Source organism: Sminthopsis crassicaudata, chromosome 2, assembly GCF_048593235.1.
Source record: "Sminthopsis crassicaudata isolate SCR6 chromosome 2, ASM4859323v1, whole genome shotgun sequence".
NCBI lineage: Eukaryota > Metazoa > Chordata > Mammalia > Dasyuromorphia > Dasyuridae > Sminthopsis > Sminthopsis crassicaudata.
Window position 1 is genome coordinate 630,167,966 of NC_133618.1, and position 15,309 is coordinate 630,183,274.

The following is a 15,309-nucleotide window of genomic DNA, read 5'->3' on the forward strand; positions in this document are numbered from 1 at the left end:
AATGAAAACTGGACCCATGTCTCTTAGTTGTATCCCACAATTTCTTCCTTTCACAATCAAATGTAAACGAGTAAGGTCATTTGTCATTTTATCCAAATGATGACCAGGGGTCAAAACCTGACATGGGCCATTTTTCATTCTTGTGAAAAGCCCAGAGGAAAACTCTGTCCAGGGAGTACCCATGAGGCACACTGCTCCCTACCCAGGGCCATTCCAGGGCAACATCTGCCTGCCACCTCCAGCTGACCAGGAAGGTCTGGCTCTGTTTCTGTTTCCTTCCAACCTTGGAATTTGGGTTATTTAGAGATCCTTCGGGCTGTGCTGGGTTGGGCTGTTTGCTCCCAGTAGCATCCTGATCATATTATGTGTCCTTGGCTCCCACCCCTTGTTCCCTCTTTCTCTTCCTCTTCTCTTCCTCTCTCTTATTATTTCCTCCCTCCTCTCTTTCATCCTTCCCCCTTCTCTCCCCTCATTCTTTTTACTCTGCTTTTTCTTCCTCTTCCACTCTCCCATTCTCTCCTCTTTCTACTTATGCTCTCTTCACTTCTCTTTTTCTGCTTTTCCTCCATTCTTCTCTTCCTCATTCTCTCTCCCCTGTCCTTTCTTCTCATTCTCTTCCATCTATCCTTCTTCCACTTCTTCTTCATAGAATTCTCCTGCCCCCTTTTTCTACCTCCCTTTACATTTTTTTTACTTTCTCTTCTCTCTTCTTTCTCTCTCTTCTTTAAGTCTCCTTGAATCTATTTTTATTTACAAAAATTTTAAAAAAAGTTCCCCACATTTGCTGTCTATTATGTGAAATATGACTTCCTGTATTGTCCTAAACCTCCCTCCTTTTAGCTCCCATGGAGTCCAGGAAGTGAAGAATGAGCCTCCTCAGTCTTGCTGTGAGTTCATGGGCTGTGGCCAAATCCCTTCTTGGGATTTCTTTATGTGTCCAAAGCAGAGAGTCCCAGATGGATGGATGCTGTCAGATAATTCTAATGTGTATATTCTAAGAGGGCCCTGCTAGAAATAGACTACCTTTCCAGAATCAGGAAAATAGGATTCCCAGAACCACCAAATGGGGCCTTCCTGGCCCTAGAGACCCTGTTCTGCCTAATGCGAGGCGTGAACTTAAAGTTCACGCCTCGCATTAGGCAGAACAGGGTCTTATTTTTAAAAGTGTATCCCCAACTCTTAACACATAATAAGCACTTAGTAAACACCTCATTCATTCATTCATAGAATCATTCATTCACTCACTCCCTCATTCATTCATTCTATAAGGGGAAACTGAGGTCTAGAGAGAAGAGGGACTTGACCAAGGTGGTTGACCCCCAATCTTGGAGAGCCTTTGACTCCCAATTAATTTCTTTTCCTATTTGTCCATGGGAACTGGAAGCCATCCAGTCCACTCACACCAAATAAAGATATTTAGCCTCTATCTGTAGTCCACACAAAGCATGTGTACACACACTACAGCAGAGTCTCCTGTCATCTCATGAGGGCACCTGGGAGCCAAAAGGTGAGTGAGGCTGAGGCAAGACAAGCCTTGGACAAGCTAATCTCACCTGTGCAGTATCTGGAACAGAGGGTCAATTATATTGTCATTTTCTGCCTATGCTTGGAATATTGTGCCTGGATCTGGATGCTGCTTTTAAAAGGCACATGGGCAAGCTGGGGAATCATCCAAAAGAGGGCTGCTAGTAATATTAAGGATAATATTAAATGAGATACCAAACAACTTTAAAGTGCTCTATAAGTGCTGCTGGTGTTAGTAGGAATAATCCATATATTGTTCATTTGTTTTTCAGTTGGGTCTGACTTTTTGTGACCTCTTGTGGGTTTTCTTGGCAAAGATAACAAAGGGATTTGCTGCTTCCTTCTCCAGCTCACTTTACAGATGAGGAAACTGAGGCAAACAGGGTTAGATGACTTACCCAGGGTCCCAAGCTACGAGAGTCTGAGACCAGATTTGAGCTCAGGAGGAGGAGTCTTTAGGATTCCGAGCCCGATGCTCTCTGCACTATAGTGCCACCTAGCTGTCCATAATTTGTTATTGCTATTAATAGTCACTCATGGTAATTATGGGTGTTGATGATGAAAACGGACAAACCTTGAATTATAAGACTGGCCGGCGATGTTATTGTTGCTTGTTCTTCATTTCCAGTGGAGGAGCCGATCGGGACGTGATGTCTTAACTTCATGTGAACTGGATTTAAGTGGAGCAGTTGCAGAGGACAGACAGAGTGCAGAGGACCTGATTTAGGCTTGCTGGCTGTGTCCAGAGAAAGTCATGTAACTCTGTTTGCCTTAATTTCCCCATATGTCAAATGAGCTGGAGAAAGAAGTGGCAAAACACTCCATTATCTTTGCCAAGAGAAGCCCATATGCTCTGTTTCCAAAGACATCGTAAAATACGACATGTGCAGCAAAGAACTGGAAAATGAGTGAATATCTATCAGCCGGGGAATGGTTGGATAAGTTATGGTATGGGAATGTTATGGAATATTATTGTTCTATAAGAAACAATCATCAGGATAATTTCAGAGAGGCCTGGAGTGACTTACAGGAACTAATGCTGAGTGAAATGAGCAGAACTGGGAGAACATTGTACACGGCAATGGAGCAACTGGGATGGACATGTCTCTTCTCAGCAATGCCATGGTTCAAAATAATTTCAATAGTCTTGGGGTAGAAAATGCCATTCATGGACATGGCTCTTTCCAACAATGAGGTGACTCAAGGCAATTCCAATACAAAGGCAATTGGACAATACAAAGGACTGAATGTACATCAAAGAATAATATTTTCACCTTTTGTTGTTGTGATCGTTTCTTGCTTGTTGTTTTCTCCTTTTGATCTGATTTTTTTTCTTGCGCAGCATGATGAAATATGTTTAGAAGAACTGCACATGTTTAACCTATATTGGATTGCTTACTGTCTGGAGGAGGAGGAAGGAAGAAATCTCTGGATCACAAAGTTTTGTAAAAGTGAATGTTGAAAACGAATTTCTGCATGTATTTGGAAAAATAAAAAACTATCAAATGTCAAAAATAAAAAAACCATTCTCATTCAGAGAGAGCACTATAGAGACTGAAGATTGAATGAGGATCAAAGAATAAGATTTTTACCTTTTTTCTCCTGATTTTTCCCCTTTTGTTCTGATTTTTCTTTCACAACATGACTAGTATGAAAACATGTATATCTATAACCTATATTAGATTGCTTATTTTTTTGGGAAAGGGAGAGGTAAAGGAGGGAGAAAGAAAAAATTTGGAAGTCAAAATCTTAAAAAGTGATTATTGAAAATGATCTTTACATGTAATTGGAAAAAATAAAATAAAATACTATTGAAGGAAAAAAAAAAAAAGAAAACCCCAAATGGGGTCACGGAGAGTCATTTATGAAAATGACTCAACAACAACAGCATTGCACAATGTCACTGGCCTCGTTCTCTCTTCCAGAGTCATTTAAGTCCAGTGGCAAAACAAGTCAGAATTATTGGCAATGGCTCAGGATGCAGTGGGCAACCTGGGTGTCCCTGATACCTGCCTAAGCTCTAAGTGCTCCATACACCTGCTTCAGCTGCCTTCACGGCCATTGTTCTAGACCACTAATTTTGTTGGAGAAGTCTTCCCACACTTGGGATAAACACTCCCCAACTCATCAACAAGCTGAGCCCTGGCTCTGCTCAGATGTGGACTCTGCACATGTTTCTTGGAAATACAAGTGAGAAGTGGGGGATCAGGTGAATTCACCAAAGGTGAATGAACAGCCCTGACAAGGGCTCCCCAAGGCCTCCCACCAGAGGTGCTCTGCTCCTCAACAGTCCATACACCAACATATGTAGCTGCCATAGTTATTCTAGATATTAACTATTGCTATTAACAATTATTCATAGTAATTGTGTTAGTAACAAAAGCAGATAAACCTTAAAGAACTGTATAAAGGCTAGCTATTATTATACTAGCTATTATTTAGCCCAGAGAGGATAAGAGACTCACCTCCATGTACTAGAAAGACTGTTGCAGAGAAGAAGGGTTAGCTTTGTTCTGCTTGGCCCTCCAAGGCAGATCTAGGAACAACGGGTGGAAGATGAGGTGAGGCAGATTTAAGCTTAAGATTTCTTTAAAAATATTGTCCAGTCTCTTTTGTTTTCATCCTGTTTCAATCCAATAATTCTAAGATTTTCTCTTCTGGATATTTTTTTCAGGTCAGTTGTTTTTCCATTGAGGCATTTTACATTTTCTTCTATTTTTTCATTTTTTAAAATTTTGTTTGACTGATTCTTGAATCATTCACTTCCATTTATTTGTCCAATTTTAATTTTTAGTGAATTATTTTTTTCAGTTTTAAACTAAGATTTTCTAACAATTAGAGCTACCTCAAAATAGAAACCAGCTGTCTGGAGAGATAGTGAGTTCCCCTTTCATGTAGAGACTGGATGACCCCTCGTTCATGATTTGTCTCTAGACGACCAGCTTTCGAATCCTATGATTTCGTAAATTGACAATCTGTCGATGTTTTCAGCTGTGGCCAGTAGGGATAACATAGAGCTGATCCCTACAACCATGACCCTCTAATGGAGATTAGAAAGGAGATTTCTTGAAGAAGGGGATACTGAAAGCTGAAAAAAGGTTCATCTAATATTGAAATTAAGTAGGGTTATGGTCAGAAGAAATCTGTATTTTAAGAGACAACAATCTGAATGGAAAAGACCATCAACAATTCCAAGGAGAAACTCTGGTGTTCAAATAGGGGTTTAAGATGTAGTGTGACCACTAGGTGGTATCATTAGCCACTAAACTGATGCTGTTCATATTGTAGCTTTTCACCTGTGTGATTATGTACTCCACCCCACAGAACTGGGAACTTGTCAGAGACTGTGGTTCGCAGAGACTGAATGTCTTCTATTTCTGGGCATACATACAAATGCACTTGAGGACAAATACACAATCTTCTGTCAGTCTAGAGATCCCAGTCACTGTGGTTTAACCAATTAGATCAACTCTAATCCTCACCAACAAGCCAAACTTGACCTCCTCCCTGTTCTTCTTATTTTTCAAATAGCATTAATTACACAGTCTTCACATAATAGTGTCAGCTTCCCCATGGGAATCAATAAGAATGCTCAAATACTGTACATAGTGTTTTGGTGTGGGTTTTTTGGTATAGGATTAATAAAAGAAAGAAATTATATAGAAAACCATATCTACTACACTGCTGGCTGTATGTCCAGTTTCTCTGGACCATGCTAATCAAAATCTAGGAGTTCTAGGAAAGGCACAGTGCAACTTTTTAAAATTCTCTGTGACTGTTCCTCCCTTGGGTGGGAAAAAATGTAGAAAAGCAAAACACATGATAAAGCATTTTTTAAAAATACACAGAAGGAAGTTCAGAAAGGGACAGAGATAAGCAGGGCAATTTTGTTGTTGTTATGTTAAATGTAATATACTGCCTCTAAGAGAAGTTCCCCATTTCATCAGCAATCTTATTTTGTTCTATTCTTTGTATTTTTAAAAAATATTCATGGTGTTTGTCAAATTTGTAGTTAAAAAGAAAATAGAAACAGATAATAGGATCAAAGATGTAGAGCTAGAAGAGATCTCTGAGTTCATCTAGTCCAATCTCCTCACTTTACAGTTGGAAAAATGAGGTCCAAACAGCAAAAGGGACTTACCCAACATCACACAGATAATAAGTAGTTGAGCTGGCAGTGATGATCAGGTCCTGACTCCAAGTTGAGGGCTTCTCTCCTAACTACCATGCTGCGCCCACCGAAGCTCCAGAAGAGTCAGCATCCAGGAGAGCTGTTTATTAAATGAAAGAGGTGAGATTTCTTTGGGTTCTGGATCCCAGTCATTGCTCTTCTTTAGTGCATGGATTGTGAACTCAAGAGATGACAGTCTTACAGCCAGTATTTTTCCTTTCAATGTCTTTTTGCAGCCAGGAACCTCCAGCTGCTTCTTACCAAAGTCAAAATCAAGGATGGAGGGAAGAGACATAGAAAGCCGCTCTCTTCCCCCTTGTCACTGGGCCTCATCTAGACCCCTGCATCCTTGATGTCAAGTCCTTCAGTTCACATTTTCTGTGGCCATCTCTATGGCCAAGAGATACATCCTAAATCACTTTCTTTGTTGTTGTTTTTTTCATTTATGGGAAGGACTGGCCCTAGACACAGAGCAGTGGGAGATAAGGATACTAACTCTGAGGCAGCTGGTGGTATAGCACAACTCCAAACTCGGGGTATTGGAAATATCCAGGAGATTCTGCGAAGGAAAAGGCTTATAATGGCATACAAGTGACCCAGCAACTGCCCTCATGGTTGCTCTCTCTCTCTCTCTCTCTCTCTCTCTCTCTCTCTCTCTCTCTCTCTCTCTCTCTCTCTCTCTCTGTGTCTCTGTTTCTGTTTCTCTCTCTTTCCCCACTCTTCCCTCTTCCCCTTCTTTCTCTTCCTTTCTCCTTCTTCCTCCTCCTTCTCTTCCTTCTCCTCCTCCTCTTTCTCCTCCTCCTCCTTCTTTTTCTCCTTTGTCTCTCTATATGTCCTCTCCTTTTTCTCTTCTCTCTTCTCTTCTCTTTCTCTGTCTCTCTATTTCATCCTTTCTTTTTCTCCCTCTTTTTGTTTCTTTTCTCTTCTATCTTTCCCATGTCTCTGCCTCTCTCTCCCCGTGTTTCTTTCTTTCTGTCTCTGTCTCAGTTTCTATTCTTTGTCTCTGTTTCTGTCATACACACATGCACGCACGCACAAGAAATCTGTGAGATACTTCTTAGTCTCAATTACATGATTTCCAAATGGTCTAAAATTCATCAGTAGTTGTTCTGAATAAAGCATGGTACCCAATCACTTGCTTAGTTATATCCCTTAGCTGAAAGTATGTAAAGTAATACCTGTCTAATTACAAAATATTTGACATTTACACAGCACTCCAATGTTGTAGGTAGTGCAAAGATTACATGGCCATTTAACAGATAAGGAAACTGAGTCTTAGAAAAAAAATCGCCCATGGTCCTACAGCTAGCATATAAAGGCTAGATTCTAATTACTGTATCCAGTCAGCCAACAAGCATTTACTTACAACAAGCTTACTGTGTACTTTACTGTCAGATGCAAAGAAAGGTCAGGAACAATCCCTGCCTTCTAAGAGTGTGTGTTGTGGTCCCAAGAATATAGCAGGAGCTGAGGGGGATGCACCTTTAAGACCGCCAGCCTAGATTTATTGCTATAAGCAGCAGACCCATGGGCTTTGAACCTGAAGAGCTCCTCACATCCAACTTGCTGGATGACACAGTGGAGAGAGGGCCCAACCTGGAGTCAGGAAGGCCTGAGTTCATATCCAGCCTTGGACACTGACTAGCTCTAGTACTCTACACAAGTAATTTAGCTTCTGTTTGCTTCAGCTTTCTTGTCTGTAAAAATGAGCTGATATAAAGGAGAGAAAAGGACCCACGTGTGCAAAAATGTTTGTGGCAGCCCTTTTTGTCGTGGCAAGAAACTGGAAACTGAGTGGATGCCCATTAGCTGGGGAATAAATTGTGGTATATGAATGTTATGGAACATTATTGTTTTGTAAGAAATGACCAGCAGGAAGATTTCAGAAAGGCCTGGAGAGACTTACATGAACTGATGCTGATTAAAATGAACAGAACCAAGAGATCATCATATACTTCAACAACAATACTGTATGATGATCAATTCTCATGGACGTGGCCCTCCCCAACAATGAGATGATTCAGGCCAGTTCCAATGGTCTTGTGATGGAGAGAGCCATGGGATGAAGAGAGAGGACTATGGAGACTAAATGTGGATCACAACATCATCTTTTTTGTTATTGTTTGCTTTCTTTTTGTTTTCTTTCTCATTTTTTCCCTTTATGATCTGATTTTTCTTGTGCAACATGGTAATTGTGGAAATATATATACATATATATATATAAGAATTGCACATGTTTAATATATATCAGATTTAACTTTGCATCTAAGGGAGGGAGTGGGGAGAAAAGAGGGAAAAAGTTTGGAACACAAGGTTTTGCCAGGGTGAAAATTATCCATGCATACATTGTGAAAATAAAAATCTTTAATAAAAAAATGAGGTGACAGCCCCTACCCTCTCTGGCTGGGTTGTTGTGAAGATTAAATGAGATAATAGCCATTCAGTGCTTAACACAGTGTCTGGCATAGCGTGGCTGCTTAATAAAGCACCTTGCTCTGTTTCCTTCCTTCCTCACCCATGTTACCCAAGCTGCCCTGCTCTGGAAGCCAGCTTCTCTGCTGACACATTCCTGCCTCTCTGGTGGTGTCTCCAAATCCCGAACCACAGCACTCCCAGCTCCCTTGGGCCTGGGCGGTCGGTCTCGCCATTGTTTATTTGCCCGGAAATGTAGTCCCTGTGCTTGGGACATGCTCGGGGCTGGGCTGCCAGGCAGCTGGTTATGAATGGAGAGAAGACACGAGCTTGCAAGGCAAAGGCAGGGATCAGCCCCTGGGCCCCCAGCCTCACCCCTTCCACGGAAGGCTTCCCAGATGTTTCCCCACAGCCCAGAGCCTGAGGAGGCGTCTCTCTGCTTCCTTCACCTGGATGCCTTTCAAAGCCGCCCTGGGCCCTGCGGTTTGTCCACAGATATCTGCTGAGCTCCCAGCTATGTGCCTGGTCCTGTGCCGTGGAAAAACAAGGGAAGAGAAGGCCTGGTCCCTGCCCTTCACCCTCACTCCTGGGAACTCAGGCTGACTGGAAAAGGTCAGAAACAACCCGTGACAAGGTGGGATCAGGGCCAAATGGAGGTGTTATGGGAATTTGGAGAGGGGTGATAATAAACTGACTTTCTGATGGTAACGTGAGATTCTCGGAGCATTTTCCATATGTTGCAGAGCAGGAAGAGGACCTCCTTCCTCTGGTTTTTTACTTTGACCTGGCTTAATTTTTTCATGGTATTTGCAAAAAACAAGGAGAAAAAGATCTCACTTTCTTCTCCTAATTCCCCTCCAAAATAGTACATTGGTTATATTGAACTGAATTCAACCGCCTGTCAATATTTTTTTGGTGGGGGAAATGAACACAAATCATAGGATAATTTGGGGTCCATTTATTCCTGAGAAAATTGTGTGTATTTCCAAGGCTGATCAACATGACACATTCTATCTGTGACTCCTATTCCAGTCAGGGCTATCAGGTCAGCACATCCTTCTGCCTGTCCGTTGGGCTATTTCTGGTTGGGAGGTCCCTGACTGCTCAATGAGATGCCCTCCAGAGTATTTCCTAAAAAGGAATAGAGCTGGGGTCTGGGATTTCCCCAAGAGGAAACACAAGTTGGGGTAGAGAGGAGGAAAGGAATAAACAGTGACAGATGACCACTAGACTAGGGGTTTCCCCAGGAATAAGTTACCTCATGACAGCTCACTGCTCCGCCTGTTATTGTAGAAATACACCACTTATAGCTAGGAAGGGCTCCCTAGCACTTAACAGAGGGTCTGGCAATGAAGCTGAGATTCAGAACCAAATGTTGAGATTGAGGGAAGCCATTGGCAGCAAAGAATGAGATTCTGTCCTGTGACAAATTCACAATGGCCTTTCTCTTTTTTCATTAGCAAATTATTTTTCCTAGTTTTATATAAAAAACAACTTTTTTATTATTCATGTATATTCATATTTTTATATATTTCCTTATGAATCATGTTGGGAGAAAAAATCAGAACAAAAGGGAAAAACAATGAGAGGGGGAAAAACCAACAGAAGGGGAAAACATGAACGTTAGCATGGGTTGATTTACAATCTGTCTCCATAGTTTTCTCTAGATATGGATGGCATGTTCCATCCAAAGTTTATTGGGATTGCCTTAGATCATTGAACTGCTGAGAAGAGCCAACTCTGTCATAGCTGATTATCACACAATCTTGCTATTACTGTGTGCAATGTATTCTGGTTCTGCTTGTTTTGCTCAATATCAATTCATATAAATCTTTCTAGGCCTTTCTAAAATCAGCTTATTCATCATTTTTTTATAGAACAATAATATTCCATTACCATCATTTACCACAGCTTGTTCAGCCATTCCCTAACTGAGGTATCCACTCCTTTTCCAATTTTTGTCACCACAAAAAGAGTCACTATAAACATTTTTGTACAGCTGGGTTCTTTTCCTTCCTTTACGATTTCTTTGGGATACAGACTCAATAGTGCACAATGGTCTTTCTCTTTGGCAAAAGGCACGTTTATTTATGAGAAGAGGTTACAGACAAAATAAAGAGGTAAAATAGATACCAGGAGTGGTAAATATGAAACAGATTTGGGAAAACTTAGTTAGCAAGGAAAAAGGTTTTAATAATTAACAATGGAAATTTAACAATTTAAGAATTATTGTCCTATGCAAAAGCAATGATCAACAAAGGAAGCTAGCCATTATCTTTCAAGAAATTACCAAGGAAAACGTCCCTGATAGTCTAGAACCAGATGGTAAAATAGAAATTGGACAAATCCACGGATCCCCTCCTGAAAAGACACCAAAAGTTAAAACTCCCAGGAATATTATAACCAAATTTCAGAGCCCTCCAATCAAGGAGGAAATATTGCAAGCATCCAGAAAGACAGAATTTAAGTACTGGGAGCCGCAATCAGGCTAATTTAAGATTTAGCAGCTTCTACAGGAAAAGATCAGAGGTCTTAGAATATGATGTTCTGAAGAGCAAAAGGAGCTAGAATTACAACCAAGAATCACCCATCTAGCAAAACTGAATAGAATGTGGGAAAATGAATATGCAATGAAATAAAGGACTTTCAAGCATTCATGATGAAGAAAGCAGAGCTGAATCAGAAAATTGAACTTTAAAAAACAAACCTCAAGGGAAGCATAAAAAAGAAAACAGGAAAGAGAAATCCTAAGAGATTCCACAAGATTAAACTGTTTACATTCCTACAGGAGATGATGATATATGTAACTCCTGAGGAACTCTTTTCTTATTATTAGGGAAGGCATAAACATAGACAGAGGGCCTGGGCGTGAGGTGAATATGATGGGATGATATCTAGAAAACATAAAATTAAAGGATGAGAAAGAATGCCCGGAGAGACAGTGAAAGTAAGAGGTAGGATGGGGTAGATCATCCCATATCAAAGAGGCACAGAAGAGTTTTTACAATGGAGGGGTAGGCGATGGCTGTTATTGTTGTATGTGTCTTTGTGACCTCCATTTGGGATTCTCTTGGCAAAGATACTGGAGTGGGTTATCATTTATTTCTCCAACTCATTTTACAGATGAGAAAATGGAGGCAAATAGAATTAAGTGACTTGCCCAGGGTCACATAGCGGATGGGTGTCTAAGATCATATTTGAACTCAAGAAGATGAGTCTTCCCGAATCCAGGCGCAGCAGTCTAAAAGGCCCTGGGCCTGGTGAGCTGGATCTCTAAATGAAGAAGATTCCAGCTTCCCTTTGTCCATCTCTCTAAAACTACATGGTCTTTAACACCCTTGGACCACTCAAAATTTCCCTATATATTTTTCTAAATGATATTTTATTTTTCCAAATACATGTAAAGATAGTTTTAGCATCCATTTTTGTAAGATTCTGTGTTCCAAATTTGTCTTCCTCATTCCCTTACCTCCCCTCTCCCTAAGACATCAAATGATCTAATATAGGTTAAATATGTGCAATTATTTTAAACATATTTCAATATTTGTCATGTTGTACAAGAATAATCAAAATAGGGACAGCTAGATGGCACAGTGGCTAAAGCACCAACCCTGAAGTCAGGAGGACCTGAGTTCAAATACGACCCCAGATACTTAATACTTCCTGGCTTGTGTGACCCTGGGCAAATCACCTAACCCCAATTGCCTCAGCAAAAAAAGAAAAAAAAAAAAGAAAAAAAAAAGAAAAAAGAAGAAGAGGAAGAAGAATCAAAACAAAAGGGGAAAAACACAAGAAAGGAAAAACAAATAAACAAAAGATGAATACTATGTTGTGATCCACATTCAGTCTCCATTGTTCTCTCTCTGGATGCAGATGGCTCTTTCCATCCCAAGTCTATTGGAATTGCTCTGAATCACCTCATTGTTGAGAAGAGTAAAGTCCATCATCACATAATTTTGCTATTACTGTGTATAATGTTCTCTTGGTTCTGCTCACTTCACACAGCATTAGCTCATGTCAGTCTAGAGATTTCCCTAAATTTTTGAATAAAACTTCCTGGACTATGGTTACATCTATGACTTCATTTCCTAGATCTATAATAAGACTGGAAGCCATAGATAAATCTCGGTACCCTTTTATCTTTTTGGCAAATGAGTGTTCCTCAGGAGTTCATAAGCTATTAATAAACCTGTAGTTAAATTAAAAGGCAGTCTTGAGTGAGTTTCTTCAATTTGAGATCCAGAATGGGATGAACTTGCTAGTGTTATGTTGGGAAAAGCACTGGATTTGGAGTCAGGAGACCTGAGTTCAGAATCTAGCTCTCCTAACATGTGATTTGGGGTAAATCATTCTCCTCTTTCGAACCTCAATTTCTTCATCTGTAAAATGGAGTTATGAAAAAAAGTTACCACTGTAAATATGAAATGTTCTCCCCAGTCACAGAAAAAGGCAGATACAACAAGGTCATTTGAGGAGATGGGAACTGGAAAACTACCCAATGGAAGGAGTGTAAGGAGATCCCCTGAAAAACTCCAGTGAGTCCAGTGGAAAAGGCATTTGGATGGAGAGGAGTTCTGTTATATTGCCAATGCAAACCAGAGTATCCTCTTGTGCCCTGAACCCCATGTCCGTCCTTGATAGAGACAACTTGAGGCTCTTGGAATATCAGTACAGAAACAAAGATTGCTTGCCAAGGGGCTCTGGAAAGCACCCAAAGAGATGAGCATTCAGCAGGGATCTGCAAGCCCTCCCAGGCCCAATGCCAAGGCTGGTTCTGCTCTAGGGCATCTGTCTTGGCTCACCCAAAGCCTAGGGTGTGGGGGAACAAGCTTTCCATTTCCTGAGCAAGTAAGGCTCTGTATGGGCCCTATTAGGCTCTTAATTGTGTCATGTGCTGCCTTATTGCCTCATTGTTTCACTTGGAAGCTTCCAAGCAGACTATGGACACCCTAGGGGTAAAGATTGCTTTCTCTTCTTCTGTCTCCATTGCAGTCTTCCCAATATTTCCCAAGTGCAAAGAGGTTTATAGGATGGTAGAGCTTGGAGGGACCTTAGAACAGAACAGAGAACATCATAGTTAGAAGGGACCTCAGAACCTAGCAGGCCAAAGCTGTAAGGGACTTTAGAACCTAGAATGTCAGGTCTAAGTGGGAATTTAGGTCATTGGACACAGAATATCAGAATTGAAAGGAACTTTAGACTATACAATTTCAGAACTGAAAGGAATCTTAGGGCTTAAAAATGTCAGAACTAGAAGGGTCCTTAGCTCAGAATGTGTAGAATGTCAGGGTTAGGAGGGATCTCAAAACATAAATGTCAAAGGTGGGAAGACCCTTAGAATCTAAAATGTCAAAGCTGTAAGGAATCTTTAAACCTAGAATGCCAGATCTGAGAGGGAATTTAGGTCACAGAACATAGAATTCAGAATTGGAAGGAACTTCAGAACATACAATTTTAGAGCTAAGAGGAATATTAGGACTTAAAATGCTAGAGCTAGGAGGGACTTCAAAACATAGAACGTCAGAGCTGGGAAGACCCTTAGAACCTAGAATGTCAGATCTGGGAAAGGACATAGATCATAGAACACAGACTGTCAGAATAGAAAGAAACTTTAAAACATATAATTTCAGAGCTAGGAGAAATCTTAGAATATAGAATTTAAAAATTTCAAGACCCCTAAGGTCATAGTGCAGAGAATATCAGAGTTAGGAAGACCCTTCCAACCTAAAATGCAGGAGCTAGTGAGAACCTCAGAACATAGAAAATAGAATGTCAGATTCTGGAGAGCTTCAGAAGGAAACAGAAGGAGATGGTTCAGTCTCTGGAACCTCACAGTTTGAGGTCACCTAAAAACCACTGGCATTAGGGTTTATGCTCTAAATCATCTTGAAGAAGAAATCCCAAAACTCTGAAAAATCCTTAAAGGAGAAAACCTCCTTCGACTCTGCCTCAGGGAGGGGACTCCACCCCAAGCACAAACAATTTCATCTTTGTTATCTGGGTGGAAATGGCTCAGTCCCAAAACTCATTGAATTCAATTCAAATTCTAACCCTGGCTGAAACCCAGCCTGGAGCCAACCTGGGACTCTACCTATAAGTCCCTTTCAGCTTGTAGCCAAAGCCCCTTATTATAAAAGAGCCAGACTGGAGCCCTCTCTTTGCAGAGGTCCCAAACATGGCAGCCTTACACCTGGTACCCCGGATCTCTGCCCACTGGAACAGTGTTTCCAGTACCCTCTTACCTCTACCTTCACTTTTACTAACTAGATTTTTACTTTACTTCCAAATCCCATAATAAACCTCTTTTATCAATCTAGGTTTTGGGGTCTATAAATTCCTTTACAGGGAACTCTTGTGCCGTCACTAGACCTCATTTAACTCCGTATCCTTGCACCGAATCCAAAGGGATTGCAGAGGAGCTCTATTTGACTCCCTGAACCCCAAACCTGCCACTAGACCTCAATTAGTCCTAATTTCATTTAGGTACCCCAATTCTAGACCTCATCAATCTTACTTAAGGGTGAGATCCTAGTCCAGTGACCAATAAGAGGACACACTCCCAGACAAATGGAATCATACCAATCTTGAATTAAATCAGAAGACAAAAGTTAGTTTTTTCATGTAAATACCAGGACTGAGTAGTTTATAGGCTAACCTTAAAATAAAAGAGTTGACTTTATTGTGCATTCAAAAGCAACAAGAAACACCATTTTATCTTCTATTACAGCACCCGTAATAGTCATGTGTTAAAGTTGTATGCATATCTGCAAAATTGCTAGAATTAACTCATTGCCTTGATGCATTTTACAGCAAAATAATCCATCTTTGCTCTGGGAAGTTGAATCAAAGGATCTGCAGTTCTCCCCATACTCAGCCCCAGCTAGAGACAATGCTTCTGGCAAAATATCTCAAGATTAAATCTCTCACTGACTCTTAGAGTGCTTCCCCTTCAATTCTCTCCTCCCAGTAAGTACCCCCAAACTTCCAAGTGCCAGGGGTTAATATTGTTAACAAGGAAAAGGTAAACATTTAAAGGGAAGAAAGCTCATCAGACTGTTTTCATGACTAGAGGGAAAGGCTTCAAGTTCCCAAAGCTGAGAAAAAGGAGATAAATGGTTGTTGCTTTGAGGACTATAGTTGAGAGCTATTCCAGCAGAATAGCTTTTGTTCCAACACTCTTCATAGACAATCAAGCAGCCTTC